The sequence below is a fragment of the Castor canadensis genome, chromosome 15 (genome assembly GCF_047511655.1).
Source record: "Castor canadensis chromosome 15, mCasCan1.hap1v2, whole genome shotgun sequence".
Classification (NCBI taxonomy): Eukaryota; Metazoa; Chordata; class Mammalia; order Rodentia; family Castoridae; genus Castor; species Castor canadensis.
The window spans coordinates 75,009,497-75,029,244 of record NC_133400.1 but is presented as its reverse complement, the minus strand read 5'-3'; the positions used below and the strand labels follow the sequence as shown (position 1 = coordinate 75,029,244).

General features: G+C 38.5%; 2 non-coding genes across 2 annotated transcripts; one reads left to right on the top strand and one right to left on the bottom strand.

Annotated features, from left to right (window-relative positions):
• The first annotated feature begins 326 nt into the window (after positions 1-326).
• Positions 327-456, top strand: LOC141417711 (small nucleolar RNA SNORA9). Its single transcript, XR_012442355.1, has one exon. It is a non-coding gene; the product is annotated as a small nucleolar RNA SNORA9 (small nucleolar RNA).
• Positions 457-2,012: 1,556 nt separating this feature from the next.
• Positions 2,013-2,144, bottom strand: LOC141417731 (small nucleolar RNA SNORA51). Its single transcript, XR_012442370.1, has one exon. It is a non-coding gene; the product is annotated as a small nucleolar RNA SNORA51 (small nucleolar RNA).
• Between the last annotated feature and the right edge of the window lie 17,604 nt (positions 2,145-19,748).

The window sequence follows — 19,748 nt, the reverse complement described above, 5'->3', positions numbered from 1 at the left end:
CAATGGTTTAAGTCCTAAACTTGAAATCTATTTAGGCCTGGCATGGTGGCAAACACCTACAATCCCAGCACTTGGAAGACTGAGGCAGGAGGAACAATAGTTCAAGGCCAGCCAGGATACTTAGTAAGACCCTCTCTCAAAAAACAAACAACAACAAAAAAAGACAACAGGAATCCCAAAGCTGGTCAGGAAGAGACTAATAAGAATCTGAATTGGTTGTTTCTAGAAAAACTTTTTTTTGGCAATTTTTTAAAGTTTGTAAGTTTTGACCACTTAAGATACTGCTATTCCAACAGATGATTTTAACATTATTAAGACTAACCTGCTAATGAGCCCCCAGTGTGCTTGGGTCTGCTGTGACCCTGCATTCCTACAGTGCTTGCCAGAACAATTTGAAATGGTTTGAGGCTTTATCCTGCTCCATCCAGGGTAAGGTTATAGAAATTTCAGACAATGCTTGCTTAATAAAAAGAAAAACACAAAGACTAATATGCTTTTCTAGTTTAAAATGCTTTTATTTTGACATAATTTCTCACTTAAAAGTTGCAAGAATCATATGAAGAATTTTAACCACATTCCCCAAATGAAAAGATCTTACTATGCTGACTTCATCTTTTTCTCTTTCTCCCTCTCAATATGCAGTACTTTTTCAAATTTGTTTGAGAGTAAATTGCAGACTTGATGTCCCCTAGATACTTCAGTGTATCCTAAACTAATAAATTATTTTATATAACCACAGTACAAATATTGCACTTAGGATTTTAACATTGATATGACACTATTATAATTAAGCCCTAATCTATAAACCTCATTCAGATTTCACTGGTTGATCCAGTGAGGACATTAATTGCAAAAGAAAACTCAAGATCATAATTTACATAACTTAATTGTTGTGCCTTTTAGTCGTCTTTAATCTGAACCAGTTTCTGAGTCTCTTTATGTCTCTCTTGCATATCATGACTTTGATGTTTCTGAATAATACAGGGCAGTGGAATATCCCTAAATGTTAGATTGTCTGGTGTTTTCTCATGAACAGAGTCAGGTAGGCCCTTTTTCTCCCTCTCTAACACATTTAAGCCTGGATATTGCAACATTAACCAGAAACAATGGTAAAATGGAAAGGAGCAAGGCTAGGGCAAGCCTGTGTGATGTTAACCATGAGCTTGATAGAAACAGAAATTCTCATTATTCCTCAGTATTATACAGTATGAATAGTCTCAGTATTTAAACAGAAATACTCTTGAAATAAAATAACTATGATCTGACATTTCATCTCCTGAGAAATAGCCATAAAAAAGGGAACATTGTATAAAATTGATACTGATTAGTGAGAGGGGCCCTCAATGAATACTCATTGAGTTTTATGGCTTAAAAACCAAATCCTCTTATATTTGATGATGAAGAGTCCAGTCTTCCACACCTGTTAACCTCATGGTGAACAGATAAACTTGAACTTCTGGACCTGCAAAATCACATGGAGCTGCTGGGGTACGCCAAGGTTTAGCCAGTGGTACCTCCTCTTGTCCTGGTTTGCCTCCCACAAAATAGCTCCTAAGCATGAGCAGTGAAGCAGAGGAGCAGAGATTTTTCAGATTTAGCATCCTCCCATCCAAGTACTAACCAGGCCCGACCCTGCTTATCTTCTGAGATCAGGATGGTATGGCCATAAACAAAGATTTAGCACACTCTAAATAATCACAAAGATTAAAAATCCCTTCAAAGACATACAATTCAACAGAAGCATTGTGTCTAGGTCAAGACGAGAAGAGAATTTGTTTGGCTAAGAGAGGGAAAATCTTTCTTCATGAGTTAATGCACTATGAACAACTGTCTATGGTAGTCTAAGAGAACTGTATTTACCCTATTATGAGCACCTCATCTTGGTAATGTATCTCTTTTATCTATGGAATAGTTTTAAAACTTTTTTTCTATTGAATAACAGAACTACAAAGACTACAAATTGAATTAAGAGATTCCCTGGCCCTAGAGTCAAGATTTTTTTTTCTCCCACTGCATATCTCCCCATTCACAATACAGACTGGGCACAGGGCTTGGGCTGGGGTGTATATGGGGTAGGTTTACTTTGCCTCCTCTTTCTGTACAGCCTGTATAAGAACATAGACTGTGGTAAGTACCAGGAGGCCAAGAAATTTTTGTTTTCTGTGAATCCTTGCATTTAGAATAGAGACATGTTAAATCCTTAGACTAAGTCTACAGGGTAGAACAAATACATACTTCAGGGGCTGGCAGAATAGCTCAAGTGGTAGAGCAGCTGCCTAGCAAGTGTGAGACCCTGAGTTCAAATCCCAGTACCATAAAAAAAAGACAAAGATAACAAATCTTTTTCTAAAATAATAATCTAAAGGGTTTTGCTTAAAGTTAAAGACTAGCTTCCAAATTAGAAAAACACTAAGCATTGTATTCATTGAACACCTTGATTCATAATTAAGTTTTTGGTTTTGTTTTTGAGATGGGGGTCTTGCTATGTTGACCAGATTGCATTTGAACTCAATGATCCTCCCACCTCAGCCTCCAGAGTCACTGGAATTATGAGTGTGTACTACCATGCTCAAGATAATTGATTTTTAAAACTGTTTTAAAGAATACACAGAGAAAGAGATTGTCAAAGCCCACATCATTGATATCGGTAGGATCACATAAAAGGGCCCCTCAGGTGAGATTTAAATTTAGATTTATGCTTGCAATTTATTTTAGGTGGAGTGATGAAGAGACTCCTGTTTCAAAGAAGGTTGGAAAAAAATCTATAGCTACATTCTCTTGAATTATCAAGTAATTTAAGAATAGGAATTTCTTCCATGCAGTTCACTTTACCATTTTGGAGTTATAGTTGTGATACTGGTGTAAGGATGGGCACAGAGATCAAGGGAATAGAACTGAGAGTTCACACAAACATTGGCCAATCAATTTTTGATAAGGGCACTAGGACAATTCAACAGGAAAAGAACAGTCCTTTCAACAAATGGTAACATTTTTATCTATCCACATACAAAAGAATGAAGTTGAATCCCTAGCTTACACTATATACAAATATTATTTCAAACTGGATCAAAGACCTAAATGTAAGAGCTAAAGCCATAAAACTCTTAAAAAAACATAGGCCCTAATTTTCATGACCTTGGATTAGGTAATAGTTTCTTACACATTGACACCAAAAGCCATTCTGATTTGAATGTCATCAAATCAGAAACTCTTGTGCTTCCAAAGACACCATCAAGATAGTGAGAAAACAAACCAAAGAATAGGAGAAAATATTTGTAAATAATTTATCTGATAATGGATTAACATTCAGAATACATAAAGAACTCTTACAATGCAACAATAAACAGAAAAATATTACAATTTAAAAATGGACAAAGAATATCTAGACATTCCTCCAAGTAATATATAAATGCCAAAAAAAAAAAAAACTTTTAAAATGCTCAGTATCATTAGCTATTAGGGAGATATAAATCAAACCACAATGAAATATCACTTTAATTCCATGAGGATGGCAACAATAAAAAAGATAAATAACAACAAAATCTGTCCAGACTGTGCAGGAATTGGAATCTGTATGCATTGCTGATAGGAATACAAAACAATGCAGTCACTTTGGAAAACAGAGTTTTCAAGATGTTAAACACAGGGTCACCATGTGATCTGGCAATGCCATTCCTAGAGAACAGAAAACATATGGCCACACAGAAAGTTATACAATAATCTTAATAGCAGCATTATTCATAATAAACAAAGTGGAAATTAATTTGTCTATCAATTAATGAATAAACAAAAAGTGATATGACCAATTAATGGTATATTATTTAACCATAAAAAGGAATGAAGTTCTGACTCATGCTATAAGATAAAAGAACCTTGAAAATTTTATACTCCCTTTTTTTTAATGCTAAGAGAAAACAGCCATATACAAAAGGTGTCATATCATAGGATTCCATTTACATGAAACATCCAGAATAGGCAAATCTATAAAGACAGAAAGTAGAAGCCCGGAACTGGGGGAAGGGAAAATGAGGTTGACTGCTGTTGGGTGTAGGTTTCTTTTTTTATGGGTGAAGAAATGTTTTGGAATTAGGTAGTGGTAATGCTTGGACAATGCAGTAAGTAAACTGAATTGTACCTTTAAAAGGTTGAATTTTACGCAATGTGAATTACATCTTAATGGCAATAAACAAAAACAGAAACGTATCTGTGTCTTTGAATTGTTTACTAGTGTGGAAATGAAGTCGCATTAGCTAAATTGCCCAATGATAGCTGCAGACCCGCAATCTGATTTGCATATGCATGTATTTCAGTCTCTGATTCTTCCCTCTGACTGGTTGCATCTCACCCAAATCCCATACTGAAATTGCTGTCTAGTTTCTGGCTAATTATTGAAGTTTTATGACAAATGTGCTTGGACACGTTTCCTTACCTACTCACTATGTAAACTTTAATTACTTGATATTTAAATTTACTCCTACATCATCCGTTTACTTAGGATCAATATTTATACTAATTAATACACATTACTGAGTACCAACATGGGCCTAGTGCTTTGAATATTGTTGAAAATGTGAAACCCAAGCTCAGCAACTCAGGGAACTAGAAACACTAGAAATCATTGGTTTCCATGGGCAAGTTGGAGTCCTGAAATGGATGAAATTGCTCAGGAGGAGAGTTGCCAGGGTCAAACTTGAGGATGTGGACATTTCAGAGCAGGCAGAAACCATTCTGCTGGTGACTGGCACCAACACAAAGAGGGTAGTGAGTGACAGAAGCAGGGGGAATCCACCTCACCTTACATTAAACCTTGTATCTTGGTCCATAACTATGGATCAAGTGGTAGAGCTCTTGGCTAGTATGCATGAAGCCTTGAATTTAATCAGAAGAAGGGGGAGGAAGAGGAGGAGAAGGAGGAAAAAGAGGAGGAGGAGGAGGAAGAGGAAGAGGAACAGGAGGAAGAAGAAGTAGAAGAAGAAGAAGAAGAAGAAGAAGAAGAAGAAGAAGAAGAAGAAGAAGAAGAAGAAGAAGAAGAAAACATTCTGTCTTCTCACACTGCATTGCTATTTGTTTCCATGAGTGTCTTCCTTGCTATTTCCCAAACTACTCAGGTTTCTTCTTTGCTCTACTAAGAAGGAGGGGATAAAACTTGGATAAGTCATCAAGGCCCTCCAAATTCTAAAATTCCATAGAGCTTCTCCACTCTTCGTCACTGTATTCCACTTGATACTGTAAAAATTACTTCATTTTTTCTTAAAATGTGAGCATAGATTCCTCCCTACATTGTGTGCTACCACCTGGCCTGCCCCTCACTTTCTCTACTGTGGAACAGAGGCCATGCATTGCTCTGCCTGCTGCCTCTCTAGGGCTTTACTCAGGGTCACCTCAATACACACACACACACACACACACACACACCCCATACAGTCTCCGCAGAACACAAAATAGTAGCTGGAGTGTGCTGGCTTCTCCCAAACACATTGCTTAACATAAGTTTCATGGCACCTCTTCAGGTTCTGTCTTCTTGGTGGAATATTCTGCCTCTGTTGACTCTTTAAACATGGTCCTGAAGGAACTTGGAAGCAGGTTCTTTCCTAGCGGAGCCTCTGAGGAGAACCCAGCCCTGCCCGGCACTTTGATTGTGGCTTGCTTAAGCACAGGATGGAGAATGTTTTTTTTGTGAGTTGAGACCTTTAAACCCAGAGAATTGGAAGTACAGAGGATCAAAGTGTCTGATTGTAGACATGCAAAGTGTCCAGGAGCCAATCAGCAGTTGGAACCATTTGGACATGCAGTGGGAGCTGCAGAAGCCACAATGTCACAGTGCAAGCAGAGGGCTGGGAGGCCATGGAAAACAGTGTGATCCAGGGCAGGTGCTCTGGACCAGACTGCACTGAAAGGATCTCCTCCATGGGTGTGAGAGACATTGGCAGGCCCAGAGGAAAAAATGCCAGTATCCACATGGAAACTGTTATGGACCTGTCCCTCTTCTTCTGGAAGCTGTTTTAATATTTCTGTAATTATGGAGGAGAGCCATGCCAAAACAAAACAAAAAGCAAATCCATGATGTACTCATTATAACATGTGTTGTCAGGAACAGGCTCCCATGATTGTGAAGGTAGGAAAGTCCCATACTGTGCCATCTGCAAGCTGGGGATCCAGGCAAACCAGTGCTGTAGTTGGAAGTCCTGAGAGTGAGAGAGTTGATGGTGTAGAGTCCAGTCCAGAGAACCAAGTACACGGAGAGTAGATCAATGGCCTTCCTCAGTGAAAGACACCAAATTGTACTTTCCTCCCTATATTTGTTCTGACCAGGCCCACAGTGGGTTGGATGATGCCCACCCACATTAGGTAGGGCCATCTGCTTTATTCAGACCACTAACTCAAATGCTAATCCCTTCCAGAAACACCATCAAAGATACAACCAGAAATAATGTTTAAGAGCTAGGCACTGATGGCTCACGCCTGTAATACTAGCAATTTGGGACATTGAGATTGAGAACATCCCAGTTGGAAGCCAGCCTGGGCAAATAGTTCAAGAGACAAAAGAGGGTGTGACTCAAGTGGTAGAGTGCCTGCTTTGAGTCCCAAGTTCACATCCCAGTCGAGAGAGAGAGAGAGAGAGAGAGAGAGAGAGAGAGAGAGAGAGAGAGGGAGAGAGAGAGAGAGAGGAAGAAAGAAAGAAAGAAAAAGTTTAACCATTTGGGCATCCTAAGGCCTAGTTAAATTGACTTATGAAATCCACCATCCCATATGAACATGCTTCTTTCCTCTTCTACACCCATCCACAGCAATCTCACCTACTCATGGTGAATTCCAGTCTATATACTCACAATTTATATTTTTTGTCCACATCTCCCACTCTCCACTGCCATCTTGTCCTTGTAGCCATCTCAAATTCAACATGACAAAAAATGGAACTCTTTCTTCTAAGGACTTTCTCCCCCTATAGTCCTATTATCCTGTGCTCATTAATCCAAGTCTGTAATCTCAGAATCATTTTATGTTTTTCTCTTTTCCCATATCAAATGACAAGGAAATCCTATCTCCTACCTCTATAATGTATTTGGACCCGAGAACTTTCTGGTTAGTATGCCTCCTCACAGCTCTCCTAAATAGCTATCATTAACTCATGGTCTCCTAAAAAAATCTTTAATCAGCCCTCTAACCCACTGAAAAAAATGATCTTTCTAAAATACAAAAACAAAACTGTAATTACTAAGTGAAAAAAAATTATGATCTATAACACTATGGTTCCCAAAGTGTGTACCAAGTTACCACAGTGAACCATTTCAAATTTTAAATTTTTGAGAGAAATTACAGCCATGTTTACAGATACCACACAAATTACCACTATTATGTCATTTTCAGCTAACTAATTAATGAACAGGATTGTAAGCATTTCTCTAATATCAGTGGATACACTTGGGTTTTAATATTGTTGACCACAGGGAGTCAGAGAAGGCTTTTGACTAAAGTTTTGGAACTTTCAGAAGATTACATTGGCAGAAATTACTAGGACCCACATGTGTCATGGTAGAAAAATTATGCATCTCTATTCCTAACTTTCTGACCTTTGTTTAGCATAATTGTATTGGTATTGCCTACCATGTGATTTATTCAGTTCTGAACCCATCTTACTTGGTTTACACGTAAGTAAAGCAATGGTACTTGTTGAGGTCTCAAAGCCAAAGAAATGTTGCATCTTTTCTTTGCTACTATGTTATGAAAAATCCCTGTGGAAGTTACTAGCAAACAAAATGTTTGTTAATGAAAAGTAGCAATGACAGAAACATTGTATTAATGAATTCCTGCCAAATGAATTGAGAAAATGATATCTCATATATTCCTCCACAATACCATTTCCTGATATTTAGGCTACACACACACACACACACACACACACACACACACACACACACACACACAAACCTAAACAACAAGATTGTGCTTGCTAGGCCTGAGATAATTAGATTTTTTTCAACAGTGTTTTACAATGGTGTTGTGAGGCTTCTTTGCTCAAGTTTTGTGTTGGTCTTCTATTACCTGAGATAACCAGCTTATAAAAGTGATTTATTTTGACTCATAGTTTTGAAGATTTAGTCCATCGTTGCTGGGTCTCACAGGGCCTGTGGCTAAGCAGCACAACATAATGGGGACAGAGTAGGACAGTGAAGCTCACCTCATGGCTAGAACTAAGAGGCAGAGACCAGTACCACCCAATGACCTGGAGCTTCCTCTAGGCCCCACTTTTTAAAGTTTCTACCTCCCAATAGCGCAAGCTAGGTACCTTTATCACATAGACCTTTGGGAGAATTTCAGATCCAAACTATACAATTAAAAAAAATGATTTCATTATATAAGAATAAATGCTCATCTATATTCATAGTTTCAAACATATTTCGGTTCTCATCAAATCTACCCAGAAAACGAGCAAGCTTACAATACAGAGACACCATGCTAGATAATCTCTGTGGTGTATCTCATGTTACTTTCAAATTCTGCACAGGAAAAGCAGTAGGGAACGGTGTTTGCTTTGCCATTATACGTGTGAACACCATTGGACAAGATTATTCCAGACTAAGAAAAAGAAATGCATCACTTGTTTGGTTTTTTTTTTTTTTTTTTTTTTAGACTAGGAATCGATATCAGAGATTTTAAATAAATTATAACAAGCTTGTAAAAAAGTACAAAGAACAAAAAGTGTTAACATCTTGCCATAATTGCCTCTGATCTTTTTATAGAGTTGACACCCCCATGGAACCCCTTTTAATTCATCTCCTTCCTTCTTTCCATCTCTCCAAAAGGAAATCACTCTCCTTTGAAGTCAATATGTCCCCTTCCTGTTCATACTACACTTTCACTTCATATGTGTTATGTCCTTACCCACATCTTCTACTTACAAATTCTTTATAAAGTATGAAATTCTTTCTAAGTTATTGATGCATTTAAATATTGATACTTAGTTTACCTGTCATCTGACATATAAAGTTTAAATTTATAAATATAAATATAAACCCTCTCTGGGTTGAGCATTTTAATCTCTTATTAATTGTTCCTTACTCCAGAGTTTGAGGAAATTCTTCTATATCTAATATTTGTAAAGTTTGGTTTTTCTTATTTAGGTGTTTAATCTATCTGAAATTTAATTTGTATGTAGGGAAACATAGGGATCTAATTTTTCTTTTTATTACCACATGATTGTTTTTGAAATGGGAGAAAAATAAAGAACTAATCATTCCTTATAGTCAAGTTCTTAGCAGAAACAGCCTTATACCCACCTCATAAGTATACTGCTTCAAAGTGTTTTCAACATTACTGGTATTCAACAGTTAGTTTTTGGGTGCATTTTTTCAGCCCTCATTGCTTAGAATCTATACAAAGTTATCCATCTAAAATAATCTGAGTTGTGTTTAATTTGTACTCTTCTGAGCAGGAAATAACATCTTCATAAAATTAGCTTGGTATAAGCTCTGAATTATTCCAATTGAATGGAAGGATTCTAGTAACTTCCCTAACATTGCCCTTTCTTAAAAAGCTGATCTGGGAATACAATCTATCAAGACAGACTCACCTTATTTGTTCATCAACCGGGAGAAATGCACAAAAAGATGCCTAAACCTGCTTTTATAAGATTTTTAAAAATCAACTATTTGAATCAAAGGAATCCTTGTACCCAGTTGGACTTGAAAAACCAAATTTGAGTTGCTAACTTGTAGATTTGGCCTAGTTTATTGGTTTAATTCTTGCCAAGACCTACTTACTTTCTCCTTTCTTTCACAATACTCTGAAAGAAGGATGTGTTTGAAACTTAATTTTAATCAAAGGCAATGAATGAAAACCAAGGAAGGTAGTTTTAAAAAGGGAACATTCGAAGATTCCTCTGAAGAATAATTCCTTCATACTTTTTTTTTTAAAGAATCTCCTTACAAAATTTTAATGTGTTCAAATAATTTCAGGAACTTTGGGGTCACAAAAGGATGAACAGCTGTATTTTGTTCTGGAGGATTTGCTTCTGACAGAGAAGAGGTGGAAGTGGCTAGTTTACATGAGATTGCACTGGTAAATATGAATGTAGTAAGTTAAATATAGTTGGGAAACAAATCGTTTTATTGTCAAACTCTGCCATATAGACTAACCTTTTTTTTAAACTATGACTAAAAGAGACACTCAGGTCAGCAAATGATGTCATTGTTTCCTTTCTCATGAAATAGCTTCTACTAGCTGGTTCTCAAATAGAACCAAGGTAATTCTGCCAGTTACTAGATTGAATACTGTCAGGAGATATCACCGTCTGTTTTATCTTTACTGTGTCAGCATATGTCTTATTGTTTCACTGCACAGCACTGAGAGAACTTGAACTTCGCAATCATGCTGCATCTAAAAATATCCCAAGAATCACAATTTGGAGACATTATGTATTCAAAAATATCAATCTCGTTTGAAAGAATTCATTTTTTAAAGGATTAAGCCAGCCAGGAGTGTAAAAGAAAGAGGAAGTTCAGTCTTTAAAACCTAACTATCTTAGTGCTTGGGGATTCCCCGTGTTCAATAGAAAACAAGAATAAATGACTAACATTGCTGCCTTCTTCACCAGCCTCTCTAAACTCATTGTCATTGCAAGTCTCCTAGGAAAATAAGATTCAGATTCCACACCTATCCAAAACCATGCCCATGAACCACTGCAAAAGCAAGACGAGAGAGGAAAGAGAGAGAGAAGACAAGAGAAGAAAAGGAAAAAAAAGAAAATTTATGAAAATTTATGCATAAAACCCGAGCCTCCTCCTGGCCTGGAGCGCTCGGCTGGTGGACGGGTAGGGGATGCCAGGCCAGACGTCAGGCCAAGATCCCCACAGCTGCCAGGCAAGCGCGACTCATTAACGGAGGTTCGTGGGTTCAAAAATAGCACCAAGCCGCCTCGCTCCCTAGGCTCACCGTCCATCCCACCCCTCTGGCTCCCCCTCTCTCACAAAAACGTGAAACGGGTGGGGTGTGCGAGCCCAGAAAGGGAACTGAGAAGCAAAGAGCCTGTGACAACACAAAATGGAGAAAGAGGAACCGAGAGGGGAAAGAAATGAAGGAAAAGCGGAGAAAAGGAGGTCATTAATAAGAGCAGCAGAGGGGCCGTGGGGGTAGGGAACACCAGAAGGAATGAAAAGAGGGGTGATGCTAGAGGACTAGAAAAAAGGAACGGACCAAGTGAGAGACCGCGGAGGAAAGGAAAGAAAGACGTCCTAGATGTCGAGGCTCCATTTTCGGCAGCGCCATATTCGCCTTTCCTTTCGCCGCTTTTTGTTTGGTTTTGTTTGCAGGCGGTGGACAGGCGCCAGCGAGATTCTGCGGCTTCAGCAACTGCGGTGGGACAGGTGGGGAGGGCTGCAGGGCTGGGACGGGGGACCTGGGACCCCGCGCTTGGCGGGGACCCTGCGTGGCCTCCTGCCCGGCCTGGCCCGACCCCACCATCTCTGTGCCCCGCGGTCCCCTCGGCAGCGATCAGGCCTCCGACTCGGCCCGCCGTGGTCAGGGCGAGCTGCGGGGAGGGGGAACACCTCGGCCTGGCCCCACGGCACCCCAGGGAACCCACAGTCTGTCATCTCGCCCAAGATGTGGTGGGCACGCGTGCCAGGGTCTGGGTAACCAGAAGCGTCGAAGAATGAAACCGAAAAAGACGAACTAAGCCCTGGGGGAGGAGGAGGGGGCGCACGCGGGGGAAAGCGAAGCGGGGCACCCCAAAACAGAGTCGTCCAGGAGGGGCCCCGCCCGCATCCGGCCTGTTTGGGTCGGATGGCCCGCGCGCGAAGCCACTACACCTGCGCGAGCGCGCAGTGAGCGCGGCCGCCAGACGCGCCCTGGCCGGGGCCACCCGGCCTGTCCCGGCTCCGGAGGACACGCAAGGTCGGCGCTCGGCTGGAGCCCCAGCGGGTCCCGGGGTGGGGAAAGGACTCGGGCCGCCAGTCTCCGGTCGCGACTGCGGCTTTCGGGTGTGCCGCCCCGCGATAGTAGATGCGATCGGCGTCGCGAAGTTATTTGGTGTTCAGTTCTGGGATGACTGCAGGCGGCCCACGGCAGCGAAAGACACGTCTGGCCCTCATCGGATCCTATCTCGGTCCACAGAACAGGGTCAAGCGCGCCCCAAGTGCATCTTCTTGTCCCCTCCTCTGTTTTTTCTCTTGCATTTGACATCGCTCTTCGCGCAAAGGTTTCCATCCTCTCCCGCGCTGGGGAAGCCCCTGGACTCCCCGTGCCCCCTTTCCGCTCCTGGGGTGCTGGGGACCAGCCCGGCCGCCAGCGCTGGTCAGGCCGGGGGCGCCTTCTCTCCCCGGCCTTCCTGTCTTCACCCTGCAGCCGAGAGAGTCACTTGAGCCTGGAAGGCCGGGGAGAGTCACTTAAGCTCCTCCAGGCCGGTGGAGTGGAGCACATCAAGACAGCCACTGGAGATCACCGCAGTGGCAATCGAACCCCATAATGTCCTGGGGCGTCTCGGTCTCCGCTTCGCTAGTTTTGCCCCTAGAAGGAAAAGTCTTCACTCTTGCGTTCCACCGGCTCACCCAGTCCTCCTTCCCTGACCATCTCTAACCATACAGCTTTGTGCCTGTCATCTGCCCTGAGGTGTCGGGGTCATTCGAGCTGGAGAAATCCATCACAAGCGCCGCCCAAACCTGGCACCCTGGAAGTTCCCCCAGCGCAGATGGCCACGCCCTCGACCCTCGCATCTTCACGAGCCACTGACCGCGTGTGCCCACCTGCTGCCCGGCTTTGCATACTGACACCGGGTTATTTTATTACTACATTATTAACCGGCCTTTGAATTTGAAATAACATTTAGGTTATTGTCAACGGTTCTTCCTTCATATATCTGTGTGTGTCAGGGTATAGATTTTCACGAGGAAAAAGTCTTTCCCAAGCAGCAGAAAAGATTTCCTTTATTCTTCTGTTTGAGAAATTGCATTAAAATGTAGATTTCAGATAACTTGAGGATTATACAGTTTTCCTTAAGAGAAAGTTCAGTGACTAGGCTCCAATATTACCACTGACACTTTTAGTTAAGGTGATCTATTCCTGTGTTTCTGTGAAATGTGAAAACCAAAATTTCAAAATGAAATAGCCACAAATATTCCACAAAAGTAAGAGCTAAAAATATGGACAAGCTGCAAGGCCTACCATACAAGTAACAGTCTAACTTTTGTTCCTGAGACAGATTTTTTTCAAAGGCTATAATATTTTTGAAATTAAAGTATCCATAACTGGAATAGACATCATTTGACAATGGGTGAAATTTTAAATCAAGCATTGTCCATAAGTCTCAGCTTTATGTTTCTTGTATATCCTTATTATTCTTTTGTGCTTCCCTCTTTTAAAGGAAAGCTTACAATTTAATTACCAGGTTTATTATTATTTAATTGAGATTTTAAAAAAAATTTGCAAGCCCTAAAGCCATTTTGAAAAGGATATTGTATGGCAGGCAAATACAAGAGTAAATAAAGCTCAAAATAAGCTACTTTCTCATCTCTCAGGATTACTTCCTTCTAAATAAAAGTTGAAAATTGTATTCTTGGAAAGTATTCTATTCACTGTGGAATCTAGTCATTGAATGCAGCTGATTGAGGTTAAGGCCTACTTTTTGCTTTTAAATCATTGCAAAGCATTTATTAAACTCATTTATTAAACTATTATAAGAAACTTGGTTTTCTTTTCATCAGGCTATGTGCTGGTCAATGTTCATTGCAGAACAAAGATTACCACATAAGTGTATGCCACTTCTAACATTTAGTGTGCTAAATATTGCTCACATGTCATTCAAAAAGAAAATCATCTCTGATAGATTTATGATGTAAAAGAAAGCATGTGATCCCTGTCTAAGAATTAAGAGAGGCAGAATTCTAAGAACAGCTCCTAAGTTTTATTTGAAATCCAGTTAGAAGCATAAGTAATATAAATTGCCTTCAGAGCAAATTTTTGTCAAGATAATTCTTAGTACTGCAAAAACCCAATTCACAAATGTCCAGTATTTGATAGTCAATTTATAACACATGAGACCTTACAAAACTATGTTGATTTTTTGTTTTAAACATTATTTATTGATCTAGATGTTATTCAATATCTTAATATTGGTGATATTTTAAATACTTGTAAGGCATTTTCTTTGTAACTGCCTGCTTTGCTATATCTCAAGTCATAATTGCTTCAACCTGCTGAAATGTATAATACTAAGTTTATTTTAGATGGTCTTTATTTGCATCATGAATACCTCAAATTTCAACTATCTACAGTTTTTACATTTTTGAAGTACATTTTCTTAAATGCAAATATTGTCATATGTTAGCACACAGAATACATTCAGGTATTTAATTCTCATAGGACCCAAATGTAAATGCCTAAAATATGTACAATCATAAGAATTAGCAAAGAAAATAAGTTCATTCCACTACAATTCTAGTGTCATTTTAGGAACATTCAACTAAAACCACAAATTTCCAGTTTACTAAGACCTTACTTTTGTACCAAAATATTGTCAACTTTCATTCTTCTGCATCACCTTCCCTAATCCATTGTTCTATTGAACAATCGGATTATATCTCCTAGACACCAAACATTATGAAATGCTTAATAAAATGAATGAGATCTTTTCATTTCCTTTTTTAAATGTTAACTGCTGCTTCTTAATTGTTTTATAAGAAATTTATGTAGTTCAAAGATAGTAACAATTTTAAATCTAAAACTTAGATGAACAGTTGCATTCATTTATCAAAAATGTAGAATTTATTGAGATCCACTGCTTATTGAGGTTTATTACTTAGATCACCTAAGCAATGAATGTGTTGGAAATAAATACTAATATACTGAAAGTTCAAGAGCTGTAATTCTTTGTATTAACTAGGAATTGAGAAGTAATTGTCCTTTTAAAAAGAATATTATCTCTTGCTTTAGGAGAGGTAAACATGATACAAAATATCCTAAGAAAAGTGTATGTAGTATGTTGATGATAGTTGTAGAAGTGGTGGAAGGGGAGATATTGAAGTAATTTTGTAACTTCTTAAATCTACATAATCATAAACTTTTAAAAAATTTCAGGTAAAAATTTGGCAATATTGTCAATGCCTCAGGAAATTTCTTAGGTAATTGTAAAGAATGGAAAATAAAAAGACACTGATCTGTTAAAATGCCATTGATCTTAAGTGTTATTACTTAAAGTTATGCTAAGTATTACAGAAAAATTACATGGTCATGTTGCTGAATGAAAAAATATAACTGCAATAAATGCAATATTTTGTAAAAGTCAGTAATTTCTGTAATGGTTTTCACACAACATTTTTATAAATTATCTTAAATTTTTCTCTTTATCATAGCACAGGGGTTCTGAATTGAACTGCTTTAAAACATATAGAATACCTAGCTGACTTTGTACATTAGGTAGGAATGAGAAGAAGCTACTGGAATTGTTAATGACAAACAAGATTCTAAACACAATGATAAGAGAATTTCATAAATCAATTATATGCTCCATTTGAAGATTTTAAAGCCTAATTAACTTACTTGACACCAACACAAACAATGTTTTGTTTCTTCACAGAATACCCAAAAAGCCGTTTTCAATTATTGTGCTGAAATACTGCTGTCTAAAATTAACAAATGAATGAGGCATTTGCACACTGTACATGGTGTTGAAGACCCCCAGAGTGGAGTGTCCAATTGTTCTCTAATTATATTTTGCTTATTTACATAATTTGTACTCCACTGAGGAACAAATGATTACCTAAAAATTTTAGCTGAGCAACTTAGTAAAAGAAACTCCTAAAATAATGTATTATCCTTGTGAATGATAGGACATAACATTAATCATTTGACATGTCATCTAGAAATCATGACTGTAATTCTTAATTTAAAATATTGGGCATGAAATACTGAATTTTACTGTCCCATTCCTTACAAAGACATAAGAAAAGTAGATACAAATGTACAGATGATTAGATGTTACAAAGACATAAGAAAAGTAGATACAAATGTACAGATGATTAGATGTTTTCTGGTTAAGTAAAAAACATAGGAGAGTTTTAGAGATGGGAAGGGAAGCAGAATTCTTGTGTGCCTTCCTCACAGACAGAGTAGGTACAGTGCAACTGCAAGAGGTTCATCCTCTCCAAGTATTTTCATCATCCAACTATTATTGGTGCCTCCAAGATTTTTATCATTTAAAAGTTTGAACCTAGATAAACTCCAAATACTACCAAGAAAACTCATACTCTAAGATGTTATCAATTAGTTCTATCTTTGAATGAGTGTCAGAGCAAATGCTGGAGGGAGGAATAGAAAGTTTCAGGACAGAATATTTAACACCTAATGTGACTGAGAGGAGAACTTAAAAAGGTGGAAGGAGACAAGAAAGAACTGAACAGTTGAGGAACAGAAAACCTTTTTGTCTATAGTCTTGCCTGGTCAATATTAACTCATTTAACATTAATGTTTAATGATCTATAATTCACTTCCTTTTACACAATTCCATATATCTGGCAATGATGTTACCAGTGCAAGGTGTAATGGAAAAAAAATGAATTACTTAGAGATTTCAGCTGTAAATGCGAATGTAAAATAACCAACTCATTAAAGTCATATCCATAAAATAGAAAGTGAAGTGTAAGCTGTGTTATGTCTTTGGAGACCACATAATTTACCTATCTATAAAAATCAAATTAATCACATTATTGCTACATGTCAGCTTTACTGTGAACCACGTTAATAAATATCATAAATAGATACAGTCTCTGAAATCATTTTTGCGATTTTTAGGGGTCTTTTTTTTCCTATTGAGTATGTTAGTGACAGATTCCATGATTGTGTGGAAATTAAAACATTTATCAATTCACAATTCAACTAAGTTAGTCATACAGTCATGTAACAGTTTCAGTTATTTCAAACCAGACTCAGATTTTATTTTTCCCTCAATGAGCTGATTCCAACCCATTCAAGATTCTGTCCTAAAAACAATAACAAACAAAAGAAGGTTAATGGATCATCAGTAATTAAGTTTAGTTTCACAAATTTAAGTGAAAAATGAATTGTTGGTCAAAATGCTAATGACACAAATGAGAAATTGATGTGTTCCTTGTACTTAAGTATTGAACAAATATTAACTAATCATTGAATTAACCAAAACAAGCAAATTGAAATACTGTTTCAAATTGATTTGAAATGTAATTTCCAGTTCATTTGTTTATAATCTATAAATGATTATTATTCTTTGAAATTAAATAAGATCTCTCAGTGATCAAAGATGTGTTTCTACAGATTAATTCTTTAAATTCAAACAACTGGAAGCCATTTCTCAATGGTGCAAGTGTTTCTTAATATTCATTCAAGAGATGTGGAGACACATAGCTGATTTTGGAAGCTGATCTGTGCTGATTTATAAAGGAATGGTTTAGCTTGTAGCGTGAGCCCTGGAGAAGGGAGATACATCTTCAGATATGTTCAGACATTAAGGATTACAAATTATTTCTGGTCCAATTTAATTTTATTACTTCTTGAGTACAATTTTAATAGCCTACAAGCTTTTCCCCTATCTGAGTTGATTCTGGTTTCTTATTTTGTGATTACAGATTTAATTTTTTTTCTCCCATATTCTGACTTTGATTTGAAAAGTAAACAGATTTGTGTTTTGATGTTTGCCTGTTTTTAGAAGGATACTTATCTGCTTCTGGGATCCCAGTCTGCTGGTCTCAGGGAATGCTAACCTCATAGTTCAGCAAACAAGGCTATGACCACCTGCCTTTCTGCAAGGATAGGTACTAGTCATCTGATGGCTGGGTTTCCTTCTTAGCTGTGCTTGATACCAGATTGTCAAAGACTAAGTAGCTGTGTTTTTCTATCAGAGCTGACCAGGAAAAATTCTCTTTGCTGTACTCCATAGCTGTGCTCAGACTTCCTTCAATTTCCTATTAGATCAGTGAGTGATATTTTTTCAGTTTGTTGGTTGCCAAAGATTGCCTTCTGCCAGGTTTAAGTGAGATCTGGCCAATCAATCTATCTTTGGTTGAAAGAAGTAGAGAAATTCTCTACCACATACATACTGTAATATCTCTACTGGATTAGCCCCAGTAATGGCTGCACACTTGTCTGAGGATCAGACCTTCAGGTAGTAGAATATGGATAATAGCATGGCCTTGAGTAAAGCTTCATCATCCCTGACCTTGTCTTGCCTTCATATGTAGGGAATACTATGCTTCTTTCTTAAGGCAATGGATCCCCTAATTCAGGCCCCTTGTTTTGACCTTGTGGCAGCTTTTGCTGAGTCACAGCACATTTTTGAAGCACACCAGCAAGACAGGGTAGGTCTCTCTCTCTCTCTCTTTGATAGAGTCTTGCTATGTAGCCCAGGCTGGCCTCAAATTTGTGATCCTCCTGGGGCTGGTAGAGTGGCTCAAGTAGCAATCCCTAGCATTGTTTTATATAGAAAGTGAAATAAGTATTGGTATTTTAACTTATCATCATGTTTGCTACAACATAGAGCTCTCAGTTTTTACTAATACCCATCTACTTCTCTAAAATGTTCTGACATAAATAAATGTGTGGCAGAGTCTATCCCCAGGACTGGGCCTTCCACTTCCTCAAAGATTTGGTTTGTCCTCTTATTCCCAGATGTACTCTGCTATTATCAATGCAAGTACAGGTCTGGTGAAGGCCTACTTACAGTTACTTTTTAAGTCTACTTGTCTAAAATGTAATGTTATTTCATCTATTCCTCATAACAAGTTTATGAGAAGGGTATTATCAAACTTATTTTAGAGAAATGCAAGCATTTGTTTTCAGCTAATGTAACAATTCACATTAGCTAAGTGTTGAACATAGGTGTGCAAAGTGCTTCATGCCCAAAAACCCTGGGGGAAGTAGACTGAGATTCTTGTGGATGTTACTACTGACCTTCACATTCCATCATCAAATCCAGTTTCTCTCTCTCTCTCTCTTTCGTTGATAGGGTCTTGCTATATAGCCCAGGCTGGCCTCAAATTTGTGATCCTCCTGGGGCTGGTAGAGTGGCTCAAGTGGCAAGTGCCTGCCTAGCAAACAAGAGGCCCTTAGTTCAAACCCCAGAGCTGACAAAAAAAAAAAAAAAAAAAAAAGAGATAGTGCCGTGATCCACTTGTGCTAAGTTTGCAGGTGGGTACCACCCTTGCCTACTGATCCTTTCTACCACAATAGCCCATTCTTTTTCTCTCATTGACCTTCTTGGCTGCCTTCTTCTTCTTTCAGTGATGAAGTTCCTTAAAATAAACTCCTATCCCTCTTCCTTCTCTTTCCCTACTTCTCTTTCCCTAGATGATCACAGATGTGCTCATTGCTTCTATTATAATCTCCATCACAGATCTCTTCTGTGAGCAACAATTTATCTGACAACCTAACTGATCGCACCTCTTGGATGTTTCATAGATATCTAAAATCACCAGGCTGAATCCTTGAGCTTTTGTCTTCAGATATCAGTGAATGACATTACCCTTTGCCTAGCTGCTCATATCAGAAACTAGGAAGCCATTTGCTAATATTTGGATAAGTGTCTCTCAAAAGTCCAGATGTTGAACACTTGGTCCTCAGCCTATGGTGCTTTTAAAACGTGGGACCTACTGGGAGGTCTTAGATCATTGAGGGCATTCCCTTGAAGGTGAATGTGGGATACCAGTCTCTTCCTCTCTTTTCCCTTCCCTTCTTCCATGAGGTGAGCAGCTTCCTCCATCATGTACTCTGCCTTGCCTCAGATATGC